This window comes from Cyprinodon variegatus, unplaced genomic scaffold (assembly GCF_000732505.1).
Source record: "Cyprinodon variegatus isolate N-32 unplaced genomic scaffold, C_variegatus-1.0 Scaffold887, whole genome shotgun sequence".
Taxonomy (NCBI): Eukaryota; Metazoa; Chordata; class Actinopteri; order Cyprinodontiformes; family Cyprinodontidae; genus Cyprinodon; species Cyprinodon variegatus.
The window spans coordinates 296,692-305,198 of record NW_015151340.1 but is presented as its reverse complement, the minus strand read 5'-3'; the positions used below and the strand labels follow the sequence as shown (position 1 = coordinate 305,198).

The 8,507-nt window shown below is 43.0% G+C and overlaps 1 pseudogene; it reads left to right on the top strand.

Moving 5' to 3' along the window:
- The window catches only part of LOC107099601, a 21,802-nt pseudogene extending 20,787 nt beyond the window's left edge, over positions 1–1,015 (top strand).
- The last annotated feature ends 7,492 nt before the right edge of the window (positions 1,016–8,507 follow it).

Here is an 8,507-nt window from a genome sequence, read left to right as displayed (position 1 = left end):
TCCATCCATCCATCCATCCATCCATCCATCCATCCATCCATCCATCCATCCATCCATCCATCCATCCATCCATCCATCCATCAGGCTAACAGTGAGATGGTGCCTAGTCCCAACAGTGCATGGGGGAAAGCTGGGGTACACCCTGGCCAGGTGTAAAAAAAAAAATGTAAACTACTATTTTGGTACTAGTGGCCTTTATTTAAAAGTCAGCTAACATGAATTGATGTTGAGAGAGAGGGAGGTAGACACCTGCAAAGGGTGTCTAGCCCTTGTAGCATCTATACAGGGATCCCGCTGTTTACTTTTTTGACATAAATTAATATATTTCACTCTTCTACAAGTCTGCAGCAGCTGATTTCTGAATGAAACTTCATATTCTGACTGTGTTCCAGATGGAGATCTTCTCCTGGTGAGCACCATCCATCCTGTGACTGAGGGAGCTTCTGTTACTCTGAGCTGCAGACTCAGAGGACAAAATACACTTTCCAGTGTGTTTTTCTATCACAATGACAAACTGGTACAAAATGACAGCAGAGGGGAGCTGAAGATCTCTACAGTGTCTCAGTCAGACAAAGGCTTCTACAAGTGTGAACATTCAGGAAAAGCATCACCACAGAGCTGGATGGCAGTAAAAGGTGAGCAAAGTAAGCATTTTATTCTTGCTGTTGTTATTGAAATAATCATGTGAATAACCTGTTAAAACCTTTTGATGGTTGATGTTAATATTGTTTTTCATAACAGCTCTTCATTTCCTTTGCTGTTGGTTATTGGACCAGTCATCGGTGGGGTGCTTATTATATTCCTGCTCCTAGTGTGTTGCCTTAGGCCGTACAAAGGTGACACTTTTTCTTTTTTTCACTTGTATTAATGTTATATATATATATATATTTCTGTCCTGCAGATGAATGGTTAAATGTCCTAATATCTGAAAGCATTGGTAAATATCTTAAGGAAAAAAAAAATCAAGGGTACATAAATCTGTTTTGAACATTGCTGTTACATTGTCCTAGGTTAAAACAACTTATATATTTAGTGCTGAATCAAATAGCAGTTCAATCAGCTTAAGGTATGGTAGAGGATTTCTGTGATTTTTTTAAAAGACCTGCCCTCTCCACTTAAAAAAAAGCGCATGCACAACCCTGTAACCGTTTCAGAGAGGGAATGCTTATTTAACATGAGCAAGAGCATGCACTGCTCGGTTAAGAAGTTGCTATATGCAATGCTCATACAAGCTTAATTTCCAAAGGAAGATTTGCTATTTGTCCACTATATCAGAATCACCACTGGTAAGTGAAAATGGGTACAAGGACATAGGATAGCCTTACATAAATATATGACCAGAATGATTGACAATTAGGAGGACCACTTATTTTTATGATGCACCAAGAAAAATAACGTCCTCCAATTTACCTTAATGATAAAAAAGGTTCTTACAGTAGTTGGTGTTCAAACTAGTCAGTATCATTAGCTTTAAGAATTATTTTAGTATTCAGGTATCAGTAATCATTGGATTTCCATTGACTTTAATTCTTTCTTTTTTTGCTTCTTTAAAGTCATAATTTCCATTCACGTACCTTATGTCAGATCAGTTGAATAAACTGGCCTTTTTCCATTAAAAAGCAAAACTAAAATAAGGTTTATCATTCGTTGAATAAAGGTTCTGATTGTCTGAGAGCATCTGAGGACCCTGCGAATGGTATAATTATTCTATGCTAATAAAATGGTTACTGATGGGCTGATTACAAGTGAATGGAATAAGTCTGTGTTTCAGATCCACATGAATTCCAACATATGACTTACGCTCTTATTTCTTTAAATCATTTGGAAAATAAGAGTGAGTTCATTCAACACATAGTGTGTTCAAATGAAATTTGTTTTCAAAGTTTTGGACTTGAAATATGAGTCACTGTTTTGTGTATGGACCTTATCAGGGACAGCTGATAAACCAGAAGGTGGAGCTGTTTACTCTCAGGTGAAGACAGGAGCTGCAGGAACTGACAGCAGCAGCATTCAGTGCTTCCTCAGATCAGGTATTTCTGGAGCAATAAGCAAGTCAGTTCCAGTGTCTGCAGCAAATTTTAGACGACATGTGTTGATTATGACTTCACAGATATCCTACTTCCTATATTGTAATTTTGAGTTAAAAGTTTTCCTTCTGCTGTCTGGGAAAAGAAAATAACTGTTTCAAAATGTTTATAATAATTTCATTTCTCTCTTGCATTTTTTGCCCTTTATTTTCAGAAAAATTGAGTCCTGCAGAAAAAAAATGCAGCAGATAATTCTGAAGTGAAGGACACATCATGAGGATAATGCATGATGATGGAGGTCATGCATGTTATAGATATGTTGGATTAAGGGAACTTACATTGAAGCTTTTTTTTTCTCTAAGAGATTAGAAAGTACAGCTTGTACTCTGCTGTTAAGAAGCTTGTATGGTGTCCCTCTGTCCAACATGTTATATCTGTTTTGTAATTTAAATAATTTCCTTGATATACTATTTTATGTAGACTCTCAACTATTACATTTTTCAAATGTATCTCTTTTAACTGCTTTTTGATTTTTTCCAATATTCTTTGGTTGAGAGACCCGGGGTCTCAGGTCAGCTTTACACTTGAAATCAAAATATTGACATATAAGAAAGTGGAAAGGATTTTATTTGGAGACATTTGGTGCATGAAATATGAATGTCAAATTAGAGTCCCATATCCAATAATTTTGAGCTAAGCCCAACCAAGGCTATAAACTGGCCTGATGACAGAACACCAACAATTCCCTCATTTTCCTAGAGACTCGTGACATTAAATATTTTTTTCCCTCGCCGTATGTTTGTCTGCTCATATATGTTTACAGCACTGATGCCAATTTTTTTTTTCTTAGTTTAGTTAAGGAATTAACAGATAATAAGAAGCATTTGATGAGCTTTTAAGGAGGAAACAGGCAAAACAAATAGGTGATTAAAAATGTAAAAATGTTGTTTTTCTAACCAAATACATTGTGCAATGTATAAAATAAAAAGTGCATACAAAACTCTGTTTCTGCGAGATTTTTTTTTTTTTCACATGGAAGTCAAAGTCATTGCTGGAACCACAGCCAGCAGGTGTTGATAGGGTTAAATAATAATAACCCCATAATGTCCTAGAAATGAGACCAAACAAAGCAAGCTGCCTTTCTGCAAAAAGGAGAGCGAGAACAGACAGAGGATGAGACCCCTTGAAATGTGGGTTGTCAACTCCACCTGTACCTCTCTTTTTGCTGCTTTTATGATCAGACTTTAAAGCAGACTTTAAAGAGGTAACAGGAAGGTTATCAGGAGGGGTCAGAAGTTATCAATCACCTGCGGCAGCATAGCTGGATAAGACCAGGCCCTGAGAGAAATATTTGGTCTCCCCATTTAAGGTTAAAAAACAGAGTAGTCCTAGCATGCCAAATGTAACTTAGTACAAATAAATTACATTTACATTTTTCTAGCAGGTGTGTTACTGCACATTTACAAATCTTTTGATTAAAGCCCTGAACATATCAAATCGGATTATGCTTTCAATCCTACAGGAAATCAGGTCAGATGAGGTTGTGGCATTCAGCACACATTTCGTGTGTTCGTATCCGGCGGCTGCATCCTCTGATATTACTATAAATTAATTGGCCCTAAACGGCATGACATAATTTAGGAAATTATTATTATATATACTGACAAAAGTTAGAATATATTGAACGAAAGTTGAATATTTTGAATTATGTTTGAATATTTTGAATGATGTTCTGAGAAAATTGAATGAAGCCTGAATATTTTGAATGAAAAATTAATATTTTGAATTATTTCCTGAGAATATGGAATGAACCTTGAATATTTTGAATTATTTTTTTTTTGTTTTCTTTTATATGTATATAGTTTTAACCACTGAAAAACAGAACAGGTTAACTTTAACTAACTGAGAGTGAGAGGTAGACTGCCCACACTCTCCCAAACAGGCCGGGGGATTATTCTGCCCCCTTCTTGAGGTCCTCTGCCTAACTAAACCAGCAAATTTAAACGAGGAGGTGCTTTCCTCACTCTGGAAGATCTCCGGGGCCCAACAGCAGCCTCAGCATCATCTGCTTCTTCCGACTCTGGGCCTGGCACCTCTTCAGCATCCGTCAGCTCTACAGCAGGGTCTACCGGGGGAGCAGAATCGGAATGGCCCCTGCTCTCTGGCTCCCAGTCCTGTCTGGCTTGTCAACATGCCTACGCCACACGTTCCCTGCTACCTCCACCCTGTAAGACAGGGGCCCCGTCTTGTCTATCACTGTGCGCGGCAGCCACTTTTCCCGACCAGAAAAGTTTCTGACCCACACCGCACCCCTTAGGGGTAGCTCTCGAAAGAAGGTATTTCTTTTGTAGTTAGCCTCCATCGTCTCGTGACCACAGAGAGCCTTTGATTGAATGTCTGGGGGTCTGGTGCACCATGGGGTAATGGAAGCCTACTCAACCCGTCTGCGTGCGTGATCTGCACCCCAGGTTTGTAGGTCAGTGTGTATTGGTATTGCATCAAGAGGAGTGCCCACCTGTGCAGGCGTGCAGAGGCTGTGGGTTGTATGTTTTTCAGCTCCCTGAGCAACCTGAGGTGGGGCTTGTGGTCTGTTTGGATTGTAAATCTGTTCCCATAAATGAACTGGTGGAACTTCTTAACAGCAGAGGTCATGGCCAAGGCCTCCTTTTCCACCTGGGTGTACTTCCTTTCGGCTGGAGCGAGGGCTCTGGAAGCAAAGCACACTGGACGTTCAGATCCATCTTGGTATTTGTGTGACAGCACTGCACCAAGGCCAAAGGGCGAAGCACCAGCAGCAATCACCAGCGGTAGGGCAGGGTTATGGTGAGCCAGCAGCGCCTCTGACGTCAGCATGGCCTTTGATTTCTTGAATGCTTTGTCATGTGCAGCAATCAACTCCCACTTAACTCCTGACCGGAACAAAGCATGCAGAGGGGTGAGCACAGAAGCCAAGTCTGGAAGGAAACGCCCGAAATGGGTGACACCCGTCAAGAGTATGTTGTCTAAGTAAACAGCCACATGGTCTATTCCTGCCAGTAAACTTTCCATTGCCCTTTGAAAAATGGCACATGCAGATGAAACACCAAATGGTAGGTGGATATATTGGAACAAGCCTCCGTGGGTATTGATTGTCACCCGTTTGCGGGACTCTTCAGCTAACACCAGCTGCTGGTAGGCATGGGACATATCTAACTTGGAGAAGCAAACCCCTCCAGCCAGCTTGGCGAATAGCTCGTTGATGCGTGTGAGTGGGTAGTGCCCCACATGAAATGCCACGTTCAATGTCAGCTTATAGTCACTACAGATGCGGATGGTACCATCTCCCTTTAGAACTGGCACGATTGGGGGAGCCCATTCTAAATAAGCCACAGGCTGGAGGATTCCTGAGTCCACTAGCCTAGTCAACTCTGTCTCAACCTTCTTTTGCAAGGCCAGCAGAACTGGCCGCACTTTGCAGAAACAGGGGGGCACAGTGTCATCCACATTGATGGTTACTTTTCTGCCTTTTTATTCCCCTAGCCCCTCATCAAACACAGCTCTGTGGCTTTCGAGGAACCCCTGCAAGGGAGTAATCAGACACCAGGTGTAGGCCATCCAGCAGCGCAGGCAAGTCTAAGAGCAGAGTTTTGATCCAGTCACACCCCAGCAGATTGGAACCCCCACCAGCCACCACAAGTGCATTAAGGTGGTATGAGCTCCCTTTATAAGAGACTGTAACTGCAGTAGCCCCCTTCAATTGAATGTGCTCGCCTGTGTCTGATGTGAGAGAAATGTTGCATGGTTCTAAGACCAGCCGTGAAAATATTTTCTGATATGAAAGTGCAGGATGCCCCAGTGTCAACCTCAAAACATAATCATCAAGGCATAATCATCTCGCTCAGTGCTTTCTCTGTTACTGCAAGGACATGTGCGATATCTTCTTCTCCACTGTCGGCTTGTACAACCGGGTGCTCAGTGATTGCGTTGGTCCCAGGCTGGCCAGGCATAGGGCTCTGGCTATCATGTTCCATTTTGGGACATCAATCTGGCCCCGCTTACTGCAGTAGTGGCACTCTTCATCTTTAAACCAACAGCTCTCAGGCCTGTGGGCCTCACCACATCTATAGCAGCGCAGTGACTGAGATGATACCGTTTTGATGCTAGACCACCTTATAGCCTTGCTAGACAGATAACATGGGGCCACTTCTTTTATGTCTTTTGGGGGCTATAAGGCTAAAGCCCCCTTCTCCGCCGTTTCAAAAGCCAAGCACATTTCCAGTGCTTTCGCCCATGTTAAATTGGAGACAGCCAGGAGGCGTTTTTGCAGCTGTTCCATATTTATGCCCCACAAAAGCTGATCCCTCAGCCTTTCTTCTAACATGGTGGCAAATTCACATCGCGCAGCCTGATGCTTCAAACGGGCCACAAACAAGTTCACAGATTCCTCACAGCTGCGTATGTGCAGGAGTGAAACTTAAACCTTTCCACAATGACATTGTTCTTCTGTTCATAGAGGTCCTGTAGCTCGTACTCGTCGTCTCCCGCTTTATCCGGAACCGGGTCGCGGGGGCAGCAGACTAAGCAGAGACTCCCAGACTTCCCTCTCCGCAGACACCTCCTCCAGCTCTGTTGGGGGAAGCCCTAGGCGCTCCCAGGCCAGCCGAGAGACATAGTCTCTCCAGCGTGTCCTGGGTCGTCCCCTGGGCCTCCTCCCGGTGGGACATGCCTGGAACACCTCCCGAGGGAGGCGTCCAGGGGGCATCCGAAGAAGATGTCCGAGCCACCTCAACTGACTCCTCTCGATGTGGAGGAGAACCGGCTCTACACTGAGCCTCTCCCGAATGACCGAGCTACTCACCCTATCTCTAAGGGAGAGCCCAGCCACCCTGCGGAGAAAGCTCATTTCAGCCGCTTGTATCCGGGATCTCGTTCTTTCGGTCATGATCCAAATTTCATGACCATAGGTGAGGGTAGGAACGTAGACCGACCGGTAAATTGAGAGCTTTGCCTTTTCGCTCAGCTCTCTCTTCACCAGGACAGACCGGTGCAGCGTCCGCGTTATTGCAGCAGCCGCACCGATCCGTCTATCGATCTCCCGCTCCATTCTTCCCTCACTCGTGAACAGGACCCCAAGATACTGATCCTGATCCGCGGGCGCTTGGGGTCCTGTAGCTTGGCTACTAAATCAGTAAAGGATATGTCCGCAGGGGCTGCTGGTGCAATTAAGTCACAAAGCACTCCATAAACAAACGGCCCGCATACCGTTAAACGTATGGCTCTCTTCTTAACATCGTCAGTAATGCCAATGTCGACAAAATAAAAATTCAGCCTTTCGGCTCCATTGTTCAGTGTTGGAGTCAAAAGTATCTATTCTTCCAAATGTCACCATGTCCAGCCAGGTAATTTGCTAGTCTCAGGGGCCAACAATGCAAAAAGCCTCGTCCGAGAGGTGACATCAGATGGAAAACCAAGTGTATCCTCGTCGCCAGTTTGTTGTAACTTTCAGCCAAAGTTTTGTGTATAGAAAAGTTTTCCCTATGGAAATTGGTTTAGCTGACATTTAAGCACAGATTCCAACATCTGTCCAGTGTAGGGACTACAAATCTGATATTTGCAACTATGATGCTGCTGCTGAAGCTCCTTGACAATGTAACTAGCACACAGAACATTAGTGAGAAGTTTGACATCTATTCTTTGCCTCCTTTTTGTGTCAACTGTGATGGTTGCTAGATGAAAGAGCGTATGTGCTGGCGGTCGAGGCCGGAGAAGGCCAGACCTGTTTGAATCCATGGCCCTTGAAGGACACAGTCCTTGGAGGATGCAACCATTGAAATTGAAATACCCAATGAGTGTAAATGGGGTTGAGCACACCCAACAAAACTTTCTGCAAAAGGACTTGCGGAAAATCAGATATAGCCCGTACTATTTAAGTCAAGCTACGCAGCAATTCAGTGGCAAATTCTCGATCATTTCAGGAAAGACACATTTACAAAGTAAAACATATCAACTTTTGGGGGAAATACAAAATGAAATCTGTCAATTGCACAGAAAACCATCTCACCTCAGATCATCGTAAACCCTACTTTTGCAGAACAACAGTGACAGAAAAGTTAATTTTTAACTTAATACTCTAAAATGTGGGAGTGATCACCTTGAAGTTGCTGCTGTCATGTTGCATGCTGGGACAGCTTTGTTGTGCTTTTTAGGAAGTTGACGTTTGGCCAGCAATGAGGGAAATTTGCTGGCCAGACACTTTTTTTGTAGTTTGTGAATGGAATGGTTTATTTTTTATGTTGCTTGGCGAACCGTGAGGGACTATGAGAAGAATTGCTTCTCTATGTTCACATTCTATGTTTGTTTATCCTTCCTTACAAGCATGGAGGTTTTTGACTCACCTAGCAGATGGCCTGGGGTAAAATATATACTTATTGAAGTTAAACACTCCAAAAGGCTCGTATTAATTTGCAATTTACACGTTTTGCTATATAACACAGTTATATA